The sequence below is a fragment of the Delphinus delphis genome, chromosome 7, assembly GCF_949987515.2.
Source record: "Delphinus delphis chromosome 7, mDelDel1.2, whole genome shotgun sequence".
NCBI lineage: Eukaryota > Metazoa > Chordata > Mammalia > Artiodactyla > Delphinidae > Delphinus > Delphinus delphis.
The window spans coordinates 63,821,912-63,836,441 of record NC_082689.1 but is presented as its reverse complement, the minus strand read 5'-3'; the positions used below and the strand labels follow the sequence as shown (position 1 = coordinate 63,836,441).

General features: G+C 38.6%; 1 protein-coding gene across 1 annotated transcript in view; it reads right to left on the bottom strand.

The window, feature by feature from the left end:
- The window catches only part of STK39 (serine/threonine kinase 39), a 309,660-nt gene that overhangs the window by 155,862 nt on the left and 139,268 nt on the right, over window positions 1–14,530 (bottom strand). The gene's annotated exons all lie outside the window — the stretch shown is intronic.

Below are 14,530 nucleotides of genomic sequence, written 5' to 3'. Positions count from 1 at the left end.
GCTATCATGGTTATTATTCCTGTTACTGTTATTGTTGTTATCAATACTTCCTCTCCTATTGACTATACCTACGTTAGAACTAAAATTTAAAAAGAACAGACTATATCCCGGATTAAGTCGCACCTAGGTTGAATCTTAAACTATAATCCAGAATTACATGTAATACATAATACAAAACTCACTCAAAAAAAACTAAAGCAATCGTTTTTGATCTTTTTTTTTTTTACAATATATGAGTCACCTGGAGAACGGCAGTTGTCTCATATGACAGCTTTGAATGTAAAAAACTATCTCAGCTGATTATTTGACCATAAACATCTATTTAGCATCAAGGTCACTGCTTACAAAATACTTTTTAAATAATTGTTAATTAACTTCAGGGCCATTAAACTGGACCTCAGAGGTGACTATGATTTTATCCTCAGGTCTTATTCTCAAATATTCTAAACTTTGCTTTTTTTCTGAGTCTAATTTTCAGATGATGAATTACAACATGATGAATTGGTCTTTTAAAAACCCATAGGTCTTGGACTGGACCTGCTATAGGAAAACCTTTTCAAAGATTTTAGGAATCTGAAGCTTTTCAGAGAGAGTCACCTCACCATGTGCCTACTTGAAAGAAGAAAGCACCTGTCCTAAAAGACAGAAGGATAATTATACTTCATTCACAGTACACACAACATACCTGCTTGTCAGCCTCTGTAAAGCATTTAAATGTGGAATTAGTTCAAACATCCCTCATCAGGGAGTTGCCACAAAATAAAGGAAATCTGGACTGATTCGCTAGTTCACCTTAAAAAAAAAAATCACTTTACATCTATGTACCTATGTTCAACTTTGTAACAGACTGCTTAGTGGAATATGTGGCCTTTTCTCTGCCACAGTTACACTGAATAGTAAAATGAACATATGTGTAAATATAACCAAACATTGGGGCATTATTGGAAATTTTACACATTTTCACATTCCTTATTAATCCACCGAGTGGTAACAGCTACGATAACACTGTTCTTGGTGATATGTCTTGTGACCACACAGAAAAATTTTTATACTTTCCTACGCTCGGGGTAACACGCCACGTTATACAGCGACTTCCGCTCTTCCACCAATAATGCCATTCTTGACGAATCCAGTTTAGTGCTTCGCAATGTGTGCAGTCAAAACATTTTCAAACCAACCAAATTTTAAATGCTCTCTTTCTAATTCTAGCACAACTGTTTCAACAGCCCTGGCAAAATCCTACTTACTACAGAATATACATGCCAGTTTAAATTATCCGTTGGAATTGGAATTGCATTTTACATTATAAAATGTCTTCTGGAGTTACTGAGCTCCATTCATACCCACTGAAGTTAAATGTGACTACTTCTAAGAGCACAATGGGATGTCTGTTTGGGGATGTCTTGACCCCATGGTGTATGAACCTGTGACCCACTTTTGGAAAACGGCCTTTCTCTAATGTTCTCACGCTGTACTTAAGAAATGATGGAACACTTTTGCTAATATTCCAGAATTTACAAGACTTAGCGGGCATAAAAGTTGCTCCTCCTTCCAGAAGACCTCTTCTTTGGTCTGTCAGAGTCAAGGAATCTCTACTAAACTCATTAACCCTTCTGAGTAAATCAACATGTATTATTTATGCATATTGTGAACATCTCATTTCTGCCGTACGATCAGAAGGGCATTCTGTGTGGGAACACTGTCTACTTTAATTCTAGGTGAAGTATTTAGCATCACATATCATGTTTTAAGAATAAGATAATGAAATAAAAGCTAAATATACTACACACTTACTCTGTATTTGGTACTAACTTGAGCCTAGTGGAGTCCCATTTAATAATCACAACAGCTCAATGATATAAGTACCATTGCTATCACCTCATTTTTCAGATAAGGAAACTGATCTTTGAAGAGGTTAGGTAACTTGTCCATGGTTGAACCTTTAGTGAACAGAAGTACCCTAACAGGAACCCAGGTTGTCTGGCTCTTTATCTTGTTGCTATATGATTTTTGATACATACAAATGAACATATGTGCCATATATGTAAGTTATAACGCATAATAATAATAATATCCAACTTAAAATACTGCTACATTGACACTTGTTCCTGCCCTGTCCCAGTCCTGGTCACTACCACAAAACTTTTGCTGTCATTTATTTCTTTTTTAAAAACAATATTATCTCAAATACCTATCTCTACACATATCATTTAGTTTTGCTTGTTTTTAAGTTTTATAAAAATGGTATCGTTCTGACTAGTCATCTGCATTTTGCCTATTTTCACTCAATATTAAATTCTGAGACTCATCTACGCTGCTCAATTTCACAGTTATATGATATTCTGATGTGCATGTAGACAACATTTATTCATTCTCCTATGTAAGAATATATGGGTTATTTTCTTGTGTTTATGATTACGAGCATAGCTGTTCTGAACATTCTCATAAATGTCTCCTGGCATGGGTGTGCAAAAGGTTTTCTGGATATAAATTCCATAAGTGTAGAATTGCTGGGCTATAGGACGTAGAAACAACTTTTATAAGAAGGTGCCACATTCTCTTCCAAATTGGTTGTACTACTTTTCACTCCCACCAGCTATTTATAAGAGGTGCAGTAGGTCTACATCCCGAACAAAACATGGAATTACCAGGCTTCTTAATTTTTGCTGATATAATAGGGATACAACAGTACCTCATTGCTTTTCTGGTTTACATTTTGTTGAATATTTATGATGTTGAGCATCTTTTGCTATGTTTCTCGGGCACTTGTTTTTAATATTTATTCATCTGGGAAATGCCTGCTTGTGTGTTTATATTCATTTTTCTACTGATTTGAAGAAGTCTTTTGTATATTTTAGACAAAAATCACTTGTCTGTGTATGTCTTAAAAATATCGTTTCCCGGGCTTCCCTGGTGGCGCAGTGGTTGAGAGTCCGCCTGCCGATGCAGGGGACGCGGGTTCGAGCCCCGGTCTGGGAAGATCCCGCGTGCCGCGGAGCGGCTGGGCCCGTGAGCCATGGCCGCTGAGCCTGCGCGTCCGGAGCTTGTGCTCCACAACGGGAGAGCCCACAGCGGTGAGAGGCCCGCGTACCGCAAAAAAAAAAAAAAAAACCAACAAAAAAATATCGTTTCCCAGTTTGAGGTTTGTCTTTTTCTTTTTATGTTTTTTGGCTGTGTTGGGTCCTCGTTGCTGTGCGCAGCATTTCTGCAGTTGCAGCAAGTGGGGGCTACTCTTCGTTGTGGTGCACGGGCTTCTCATTTCCGTGGCTTCGCTTCTCTTGTTGCAGAGCACGGGCTCTAGGCACACAGGTTTCAGCAGTTGCAGCACGTGGGCTCAGTGCTTGCGGCTCACCGGCTCTAGAGCGCAGGCTCAGTAGTTGTGGCACACAGGCTTAGTTGCTCTGCGGCACGTGGGATCTTCCCAGACCAAGGATCGAACCCGTGTACCCTGCATTGGCAGGCAGATTCTTAACCACTGTGCCACCAGAGAAGTCCCTGAGGTTTGTCTTTCTATTACATTAATGGTGCCCTCTGATGAACAGTTGTCCTTAACTTTAATGCAGGTGACAGTCTTTTCTTTCATGGATAGACCTTTCCAATCTTACTTTAAGAAAAACTTCCCTGCTCCAAAGTAGTATGTTGTCTTTTTCAAAAAGTTTTCAAGTTTTGCCTTTACATTAAATTTCTGGTTAGTCAGGAATGAAGTTATACATTTGTGTATTGACAGAAAAAAAACTGTTTTCCATAGGGATGTGTATCTTGTCCCAGAAATATTTACTTAATTATTCCCTCTTTCCACTCAGATCTGCAATACATCTCTGTCATTTACCAAGGGTCTGTTTCTGAGTTCTTTATTTTATTCCACTGATCACCTGTCTATCCCCAATATCACAATGTCTTATTGAGCTACATTGTATATTCTTGGGCCTTAGTTCTTCAAATAAATTTTAGAATAAAGTTTCTCAGAAGTCTTTGTAGAAAATCTGATGTGGAAGAGCACTGACTCCATCAATCAACCTGAGGATGACTGGCTTCTTCATTATACTGAGTCTTCTTATGGATGAGCATGGTTTGCCTGTCCATTTATTAGGTTTTCTTCAAAATCCTCCAATAAGTTTTATAGTTTTTCTACTTAAAATTCGTATACACCCTTTGTTAGAATTTACTTAAGGTAATAGAAATAATAAACAATAATCTGTCCAGTCTGTTAACCTATAAGACTTCTCAATTTTTCATTTTCTTACCTTAATTTTGTTCAGTGACATTTTTCTTAGAATTTATCCATCTCCTCTAGATATATGGCATACAGTAATTCATAGTATTATTACAGTTTCTTTTTAATCTCTGCTAAAACTGTAGTTTGTGATATAATTTTGTTTCCAATTTCACTAATTTTTTCTCATGTCTTTATCATTCCTTCCTTCTACTGTTTTCATATTAACATTGTTGTTTTCCTAGTTCAAGTTTGATGCTTACCTCGTTTTCACTTTTCTTCTTCCTGAATGTTCCTTCGATGTAGGTTCATTAAGTATAAATTTTCTGTTTTTGTTCATTTTAAAGTGGCTTCATCTCATCTTCAGTCTCAGAAATTTTTAATTTTCTCTCAAAACTTTGAAGATATTAACTGATTCCTCTGGCTTCAGGCTTTGATTGTTCCTACTGAGGTGTCTGCTGTCGGTCGGGTTATTATTATTCCCTTATAGGTGATCTGTTCTACTTCGCTAGCTCATTTGAAGATCTTCCTTTTATCTCTGGGGTTCTGCAATCTTAGTTCAAAATACCAAAGTGCAGATTCCATTTATTTTCATGGTTCAAAATACTTTTCCTCTGTCTGTGGACTGCTATCTTTCAAATCTTCTGGGTTCCTCTGAGGCTATGACTGGATTTATGTCATAATTTCTCATTCTATCCCGTACATTATTAACCTCTCTGTCTGATCATTTTCATCTTCCTATCTCTCCATGTTGCATTCTCGGTAATTTTTTCAATTTGGCAGTTCTCATCCGTGTCTAATCTGTCTAATCACCAAATATTTTTTCATCTAAGACCTTCCACTGATGTTCTTTATTTATTTGTTTGGTTGTTATTTTTATTATTTTAATTAACAGTTATAAGATTCATTTCTAAAATCTGTTTCTTTTTCAGATCTGCTGGTCACTTTTGATATTGTGTTGCTTGTTCCTTTTTACGATTCTCTATTTTTTATTTCTTTTAACATTATATATATGATTTTTAATAGAATGCATAATATAGATAATTCTAACATCTGAATTTCATTGGGAGGGTGCTACCTAAATTAGTTGTTTATTTTCTTTTAAGATTTATTTATTATTCATCTATTTTATTTGTTTTTGGCTGCATCGGGTCCTAGTTGTGGCATGTGGGATCTTTGTTGAGGCATGCGGGATCTTTTGCTGGGGCGCACAGGCTCTTTGTTGTGGCACGGGGGCTTCTCTCTAGTTGTTACATGCGGTTTTCTCTTCTCTAGTTGTGGCGCACAGGCTCCAGGGCGTGTGGGCTCTGTAGTTGTGGCGCGCAGGTTCCAGAGCACGTGGGCTCTGTAGTTTGTGGCACGTTGGCTCTAGTTGAGGCGTCTGAGCTCAGTAGTTGTGGCGTGTGGACTTAGTTGCCCTGCGGCATGTGGGACCTTAGTTCCCTAACCAGGGATCAAACCCACGTCCCCTGCACTGCAAGGCAGATTCTTTAGCACTGGACCACCAGGGAAGTCCCTAGTTCTTTATTTTTAATGTTTTATTTATATTTGGAGGAAAGTGTTCCTTCAAAAAATATTTGTGTTTGCCTCTGCCAGAAGCCAAGAGGCACCATCTACATTTTAGCCATCTTTCAAGTTGCAAGGTTATCAGCTACTTCTGGAGTCCTGGGCACAACTCTGAACTAGGGTATGCTGAAGGCTCATACATCCATCCTGCCACCAGAACACGTAAGACTGCCCCACACCTTCCAGTATTACGCACCAAAGAAACCAGCATTATGGGGATGGTAGAAACAAGTGCCTACATTAATAGTGCCAGTAAAATCAGAGCACCCTCAAGACTGACAGGCCCACTTAAATAGTGGATATAAGATCTATTATGCAACACAAAACGAAGCCATGGTTTAAGAAGATACCACAACCCTACTTCACATGGTATAGCCCTGCTAGCAGCTGATGGAATGCAGATAAGATAGGTCTGATGTGCAACAACTATGAGAGGCTGCTCCAGTGGAGCTCAGATTGTAAATGACAGAGAGGAGAAGACAACACTGCCGAAAGGTGGGTAGGAAAAAGGAGAAAATCAGCGGATGAAATATAGGCATTTTAATTATGGGTAAACAATTAGGAAAAGGGACTATTAACTTTTTAAAATTTTAAAATTTTATTTTTTTTTGAAGCAGGTTCTTCTTAGTCTTCAATTTTATACACATCACTGTACACATGTCAATCCCAATCTCCCAATTCATCACACCACTCTCCCCACCGCTGCACGGCTTCCCCCCCTTGGTGTCCATATGGTTGTTCTCTACATCTGTGTCTCTATTTCTGCCCTGCAAACCGGTTCACCTGTACCATTTCTGTAGGTTCCACAAACATGTGTTAACGTAAGATAATTGTTTTTCTCTTTCTGAACTTACTTCACTCTGTATGACAGTCTCTAGATCCATCCACGTCTCAACAAATGACCCAATTTGGTTCCTTTTTATGGCTGAGTAATATTCCATTCTATGTATGTACCACATTCTCTTTATCCATTCGTCTGTCGATGGGCATTGAGGCTGCTTCCGTGACCTGGCTATTGTAAATAGTGCTGCAATGAACGTAGGGGTGCATGAGTCTTTTTAAATTATGGTTTTCTCTGAGTATATGCCCAGTACTGGGATTCCTGGATTATACGGTAATTCTATTTTTAGTTTTTTAAAGAACCTCCAGACTGTTCTCCATAGTGGCTGTATCAATTTACATTCCCACCAACAGTGCAAGAGGGTTCCCTTTTCTCCACACCCTCTCTAGCATTTGTTGTTTGTAGATTTTCTGGTGAAGCCCATTCTAATTGGTGTGAGGTGATACCTCACTGTACTTTTGATTTGCATTTCTCTGATAATTAGTGATGTTGAGCAGCTTTTCATGTGCTTCTTGGTCATCTGTATGTCTTCTTTGGAGAAATGTCTGTTTAGGTCTTCTGCCCTTTTGGGGTTGGGTTGTTTGTTTTTTTGATATTGAGCTGCATGAGTTGTTTATATATTTGGAGGTTAATCCTTTCTCCGTTGACTCATTTGCAAATATTTTCTCCCATTCTGAGGGTTGTCTTCTCGTCTTGTTTATGGTTTCTTTTGCTGTGCAAAAGCCTTTAAGTTTCATTAGGTCCCATATGTTTATTTTTGTTTTTATGTCCATTACTCTATGAGGTGGATCAAAAAAGATCTTCCTATGATTTATGTCAAAGAGTGTTCTTCCTGTGTTTTCCTCTAAGAGTTTTATAGTGTCCGGTCTTACATTTAGGTCTCTAATCCATTTTGAGTTTATTTTTGTGTATGGTGTTAGGGAGTGTTCTAATTTCATTCTTTTACATGTAGCTGTCCAGTTTTCCCAGCACCACTTATTGAAGAGACTGTCTTCTCTCCATTGTCTATCCTTGCCTCCTTTGTCATAGATTAGTTGACCACAGGTGAGTGGGTTTACCTCTGGGCTTCTTATCTTCTTCCACTGATCTATGACTCTGTTTTTGTGCCTGTACCATAATTGTCTTGATTACTGCAGCGCTGTAGTATAGTCTGAAGTCAGGGAGTCTGATTCCTCCAGCTCCATTTTTTCCCCTCTAGACTGCTTTGGTTATTCTGGGTCTTTTGTTTCTCCAAACAAATTTTAAGATTTTTTGTTCTAGTTCTATAAAAAATGCCATTGGTAGTCTGATAGGGATTGCACTGAATCTGTAGATTGCTTTGGGTAGTATAGTCATTTTCTCAATATTGATTCTTCCAATCCAAGAACATGGTATATCTCTCCATCTGTTGGTCCCATCTTTAATTTCTTTCAACAGTGACTTATAGTTTTCTGCAAACAGATCTTTTTTCTCCGTAGATAGGTTTATTCCTAGGCATTTTATTCTTTTTGTTGCAATGGTAAATAGCAGTTTTTCCTTAATTTCTTTCAGATTTTTCATCATTAGTGTATAGGAATGCAAGAGATTTCTGTGCATTAATTCTGTATCCTGCAACTTTACCAAATCCATTGATTAGCTCTAGTAGTTTTCTGGTGGCATCTTTAGGATTCTCTATGTATAGTATCATGTCATCGGTGAACAGTGACAGTTTTACTTCTCCTTTTCCAATTTGTATTGCTTTTAACTCTTTTTCTTATCTGATTGCCATGGCTAGGACTTCCAAAACTATGCTGAATAATAACGGTGAGAGTGGACATACTTGTCTTGTTCCTGATCTTATAGGAAATGCTTTCAGTTTTTCACCACTGAGAATGATGTTTCCTGTGGGTTTGTCATATATGGCCTTTATAATATTGAGGTAGGATCCTTCTACCTCACTTTCTGGAGAATTTTTATCATAAATGGGTGTTGAATTTTGTCAAAAGCTTTTTCTGCACGTATTGAGATGATAATATGGTTTTTATTCTTCAATTTGTTAATACGGTGTATCACATTGATTGATTTGCGTATACTGAAGAATTCTGGCATCCCTGGGATAAATCCCACTTGATCATGATGTATGATCCTTTTAATGTGTTGTTGGATTCTGTTTGCTAGTATTTTGTTGAGGCGTTTTGCATCTATATTCATCAGTAATATTGGTCTGAAATTTTCTTTTTCTGTAGTATCTTTGTCTGGTTTTGGTTATCAGGGTGATGGTGGCCTCATAGGATGAGTTTGGGAGTGTTCCTTCCTCTGCAGTTTTTTGGAAGAGTTTGAGAAGGATAGGTGTTAGCTCTTCTCTAAATGTTTGATAGAATTCACCTGTGAAGCCATCTGGTCCTGGACTTTTGTTTGTTGGAAGATTTTTAATCACAGTTTCAATTTCATTACTTCTCATTGGTCTGTTCATATTTTCTGTTTCTTCCTGGTTCAGTCTTGGAAGGTTATATCTTTCTAACAATTTGTCCATTTCTTCCAGGTTGTCCATTTTATTGGCATAGAGATGCTGGAAGTAATCTCTCAGGATACTTTGTATTTCTGCGGTGTCTGTTGTAACTTCTCCTTTTTCATTTATAATTTTATTGATTTGAGTCTTCTCCCTCTTTTTCTTGATGAGTCTGGCTATTGGTTTATCAATTTTGTTTATCTTCTCAAAGAACCAGCATTTAGTCTTATTGATCTTTGCCATTGTTTTCTTTGTTTCTATTTCATTTATTTCTGTTCTGATCCTTATGATTTCTTTCCTTCTGCTAACACTGGCTTTTGTTTGTTCTTCTTTCTCTAGTTCCTTTAGGTGTAAGGTTAGATTGTTTATTTGAGATTTTTCTTGTTTCTTGAGGTAGGCTTGTATAGCTATAAACTTCCCTCTTAGAACTGCTTTTGCTGCATCCCATAGGTTTTTGATCATCGTGTTTTCATTGTCATTTGTCTCTAGGTAGTTTTTGATTTCCTCTTTGATTTCTTCAGTGATCTCTTTTATTTAATAACATAGTGTTTAGCCTCCGTGTGTTTTGTTTTTTATGTTTTTTTCCCTGTAATTCATTTCTCATCTCATGGAGTTGGGGTCAGAAAAGATGCTTGATATGATTTCAATTTTCTTAAATTTACTGAGGCTTGATTTGTGACCCAAGATGTAATCTATCCTGGAGAATGTTCTGTGCACACTTGAGAAGAAAGTGTAATCTGCTCTTTTTGGATAGAATGTCCTAAAAATATGAATTATATCTATCTTGTCTATTGTGTTATTTAAAGCTTCTGTTTCCTTATTTATTTTCATTTTGGATGATCTTTCCGTTGGTGTAAGTGAGGTGCTGAAGTCCCCCACTATTGTTGTGTTACTGTCGATTTCCTCTTTTACAGCTCTTAGCCGTTGCCTTATGTATTGAGGTGCTCCTATGTTGGGTGCATATATAATTGTTATATCTTTTTATTGGACTGATCCGTTGATCATTATGTAGTATCCTTCCTTGTCTCTTGTAACATTCTTTATTTTAAACTCTATTTTATACTATTCTATGAGTATTGCTACGGCAGCTTTCTTTTGATTTACATTTGCATGGAATATATTTTTCCTTCCCCTCACTTTCAGTCTGTATGTGTCCCTAGGTCTCAAGTGGGTCTCCTGTAGACAGCATATAAATGGGTCCTGTTTTTGTATCCATTCAGCAAGCCTGTGTCTTTTGTTTGGAGCATTTAATCCATTTACATTTAAGGTAATTATTGATATGTATGTTCCTATGACCATTTTCTTAATTGTTTTGGGTCTGCTTTTGCAGGTCCTTTTCTTCTCTTGTGTTTCCCACTTAGAGAATTTCCTTTACCATTTGTTGTAGAGCTGGTTTGGTGGTGCTGAATTCTCTTAGCTTTTGCTTGTCTGTAAAGCTTTTGATTTCTCCATCGAATATGAATGAGATCCTTGCCTGGTAGAGTAATCTTGGTTGTAGGTTCTTCCCTTTCATCACTTTAAGTATATCATGCCACTCCCCTCTGGCTTGTAGTTTCTGCTGAAAAATCAGCTGTTAACCTTATGGGAGTTCCCTTGTGTGTTATTTGTCGTTTTTCCCTTGCTGCTTTCACTAATTTTTCTTTGTCTTTAATTTTTGACAATTTGATTACTATGTGTCTCGGCGTGTTTCTCCTTGGGTTTACCCTCTATGGGACTCGCTTCGCTTGCTGGACTTGGGTGGTTATTTCCTTTCCCATGTTAGGGAAGTTTTCGACTATAATCTCTGCAAATATTTCCTCTTGTCCTTCCTCTCTCTCTTCTCCTTCTGGGATCCCTATAATGTGAATGTTGTTGAGTTTAATGTTGTCCCAGAGGTCTCTTAGGCTGTCTTCATTTCTTTTCATTCTGTCTTTTTTATTCTGTTCTGTGGCAGTGAATTCCACCATTCTGTCTTCCAGGTCACTTATCTGTTCTTCTGCCTCAGGTTATTCAGCTATTGATTCCTTCTAGTGTATTTTTCATTTCAGTCATTGTATTGTTCATCTCTGTTTGTTTGTTCTTTAATTCTTCTAGATCTTTGTTAAACATTTCTTGCATCTTCTCTATCTTTGCCTGCATTCTTTTTTGAGGTCCTGGATCATCTTCACTATCATTATTCTGAATTCTTTTTCTGGAAGGTTGCCTATCTCTACTTCGTTTAGTTGTTTTTCTGGGGTTTTATCTTTTTCCTTCATCTGGTATATAGCCCTCTGCCTTTTCATCTTGTCTATCTTTCTGTGATTGTGGTTTTTGTTTCACAGGCTGCAGGATTGTATTTCTTCTTGCTTCTGCTCTCTGTCCTCTGGTGGATGAGGCTATCTAAGAGGTTTGTTCAGGTTTCCTGATGGGAGGACTGGCGGTGGGCCGAGCTCAGTGAAACTTTAATCCCCTTGACTGCTGATGGGTGGGGCTGGGTTCCCTCCCTGTTGGTTGTTTGGCCTGAGGCAGGCCAACACTGGAGCCTACCTGGGTGGGCTCTTTCGTGGGGCTAATGGCAGACTCTGGGAGGGCTCACGCCAAGGAGTAGTTCCCAGAACTTCTGCTGCCAGTGTCCTTGTCCCCACAGTGAGCCACAGACACACCCCCACCTCTGCAGGAGACCCTCCAACACTAGCAGGTAGCTCTCGTTCAGTATCCCCTGGGGTCACCGCTCCTTCCCCTGGGTCCTAATGTGCACACTACTTTGTGTGTGCCCTTCAAGAGTGGAGTCTCTCTTTCCCCCAGTCCTGTAGAAGTCCTGCAATCAAATTCCGCTAGCTTTCAACGTCTGATTCTCTAGGAATTCCTCCTCCCGTTGCCGTAGCCCAACGTTGGGAAGCCTGATGTGGGGCTCAGAACCTTCACTCCAGTGGGTGGACTTTTGTGGTATAAGTTCTCCAGTCTGTGAGTCACCCACCCAGCATTTATGGGATTAGATTTTGCTGTGATTCTGCCCCTCCTACTGTCTCATTGTGGCTTCTCCTTTGTCTTTGTATGTGGGGTATCTTTTACTGTGAGTTCCAGTGTCTTCCTGTCGATGACTGTCCAGCAGATGGTTCTGATTTTGGTGTTCTCACAAGAGGGAGTAAAAGCACGTCCTTCTACGCCTGCATCTTCGTTCTGGCTCCTCTTGGCACTGTTTCCCCATTCTGCGGATTGATACTGCTCTGCAGAAGAGGGGCCTTCTTATCTCTAGCCCAGTAGCTTTGTACCAGGACTATTAACTTTTTGTAAAGTGTGCTTAGCAATATAATTTCCTTCCAAACCTGGAGACAGACCAGGTTTGCCTCGATCCCTTGTATAACTATCAACTGACCTGCTTATGAAAAATGCAGCATCCTGGGTAATGGCCCCAGACCTAAGAATGTGGATCTCTGGTTAAGGGACCTGGGTGTCTACACAGGAAGTTTCAGAACAACTAGCTATTAAGCTTCTGTAAAGAAAAAGGACAGGAGAACATCTCTGGAGGTGGTAAATAAGAGAAAAGCAGGAGGGTCCCACGGAAGTAACATTCGATTACAGAAAACATCAGTGGTGGAGGGGCTGGATTAGACATCATTTATTTCACAAAACTTTATAACTTCGTTCTAACAGATAAACTCATTATAGTTGTTAAAAATGCATTAAATAGGGAACCTTTCTAATTATAACTTAAGTCTTCATAAATAAATGAAGAAACTAAAAATCTTAATATTAAAACAAGAATAAATAATAAGAGTTCTAGCTAAACTTCAATAATTTGAAGTCCTCAAGGAAACTAGTAAGACTGTGTGTGTTGGCAGAAGGAGGAGCATAGTTTTATTTGAAGAACAAGGGTTAGCGGCTGGGCCTCTACAGAGACAGGAAGAGGGAAGGAAGGAGAGGGATAAAATTCTCTAATCTTAGACTTTAATTTCCTTGACAAAATAAAAAACAATCCTCACATGACATTTAAATACTTCTTCCTGCTCACTTAAATAACACTCTCCTTCCTTACAAAACCTTCCCTGATGCACAATGAGGAAAGGGAGATAAGGCAAAGGCAGTTATGAATCCCTGTTATGTTACAGATGCTGCAAAAGCATTTGATATAAACTGTCACACTGAAACTTTACAAAACCCTCGGAGTTTGGGAAGGCGAGAAAATCGAGGCTCAGAGAAGCTGGGTGACACCCCGAAGGTTCAAAGCCAGCCAAAGGGCAGTTGATGGGAAGTATAATCTCAAGGTTAACTTTACTTAAAACATGGCACACAATGATTTTTTTTTTAAATGGGGTTTACAATTTTACAATTTTAAAAGCTGTAATTGGTCCTGAACCAGAACACTGGTATACAACAAAAGCAAACAAACAAAAAACAGGAAAAGCTCAGTACCCAAACTGTGTAGTACCACCCTTTGAATGTAGATGCTGGGCATGACCAACACCTTGTGCAGCACAAATGACTGACATCAGACCTCATAATGAGCACACTAACACCATAAACCAAGGGATAATGAAAATGGTTTGATCGTTACGCACAGGCTGGCAGCTGGTTTGTCATTTGTTTGTTCTGGACAGAAGAGATCACAGTGACAGAATAATGGGCAAAAACACCTCGTAAACTGTACACTCAAGCCCAGTCCTAACATTGAAAATAATTCCTTATCCAAAAACAAGCCACAGAAGAATCGGCCTTGTCATGCTTTTTCACCACCAATGGCACTCTCTAAAATACCTTTAATGGCCTTAAGACTTTAGGACCCCAAGCTGGGACCTCCATAATAGGCTCTCTATCGATCAGCTTTTAGTACATGGTACATTCTAATCTCTCCTAAAGTTAGTGAATGTCTCAAGGTTGCAAAATTGCTAGAAGCCCTCCAATACTCTCTACAAAATAGCTGACTGCAGATCTAAGAAAGAGTGAAATAAAATAAATGTACGTGGAAAACATTTCAATACCAAAAATACGTAAGTAATAATATTAAATATCAAATGCCAGGCACTGGGCTAAGCATCTGTGTGTGCGTGTGTGTGTGTGTGTGTGTGTGTGTGTGTGTGTGTGTGTAATATATTATTCACAGATGAGAGACCTGAGACTCAGGGAAAGATCTGAAATACAAGGCCTCCCATTTTAGACATGACTAAGCCAAGGGACATCAGTAATTATAAGGCATCCACTCTTTGACCAAGCTGACCAAGCAATTCCATCCCAAGGAACATACCCTAACAAAATAGGTAACACTGTATGCAATACTGCACATACAATGATGCTCATTCCAGTACGGTGAAAAATTAAAAAAAACTGGAAACAGGGATTGTTTCCTTAATTTCTTTCTGATCTTTCGTTTTTAGTGTATAGGAATGCAACAGATTTCTGTGCCTTAATTTTGTATCCTGTAACTTTACAAAATTCATTGACTACCTCTAGTAGTTTTCCGATGGCATCTTTAGGATTCTCTATGTAT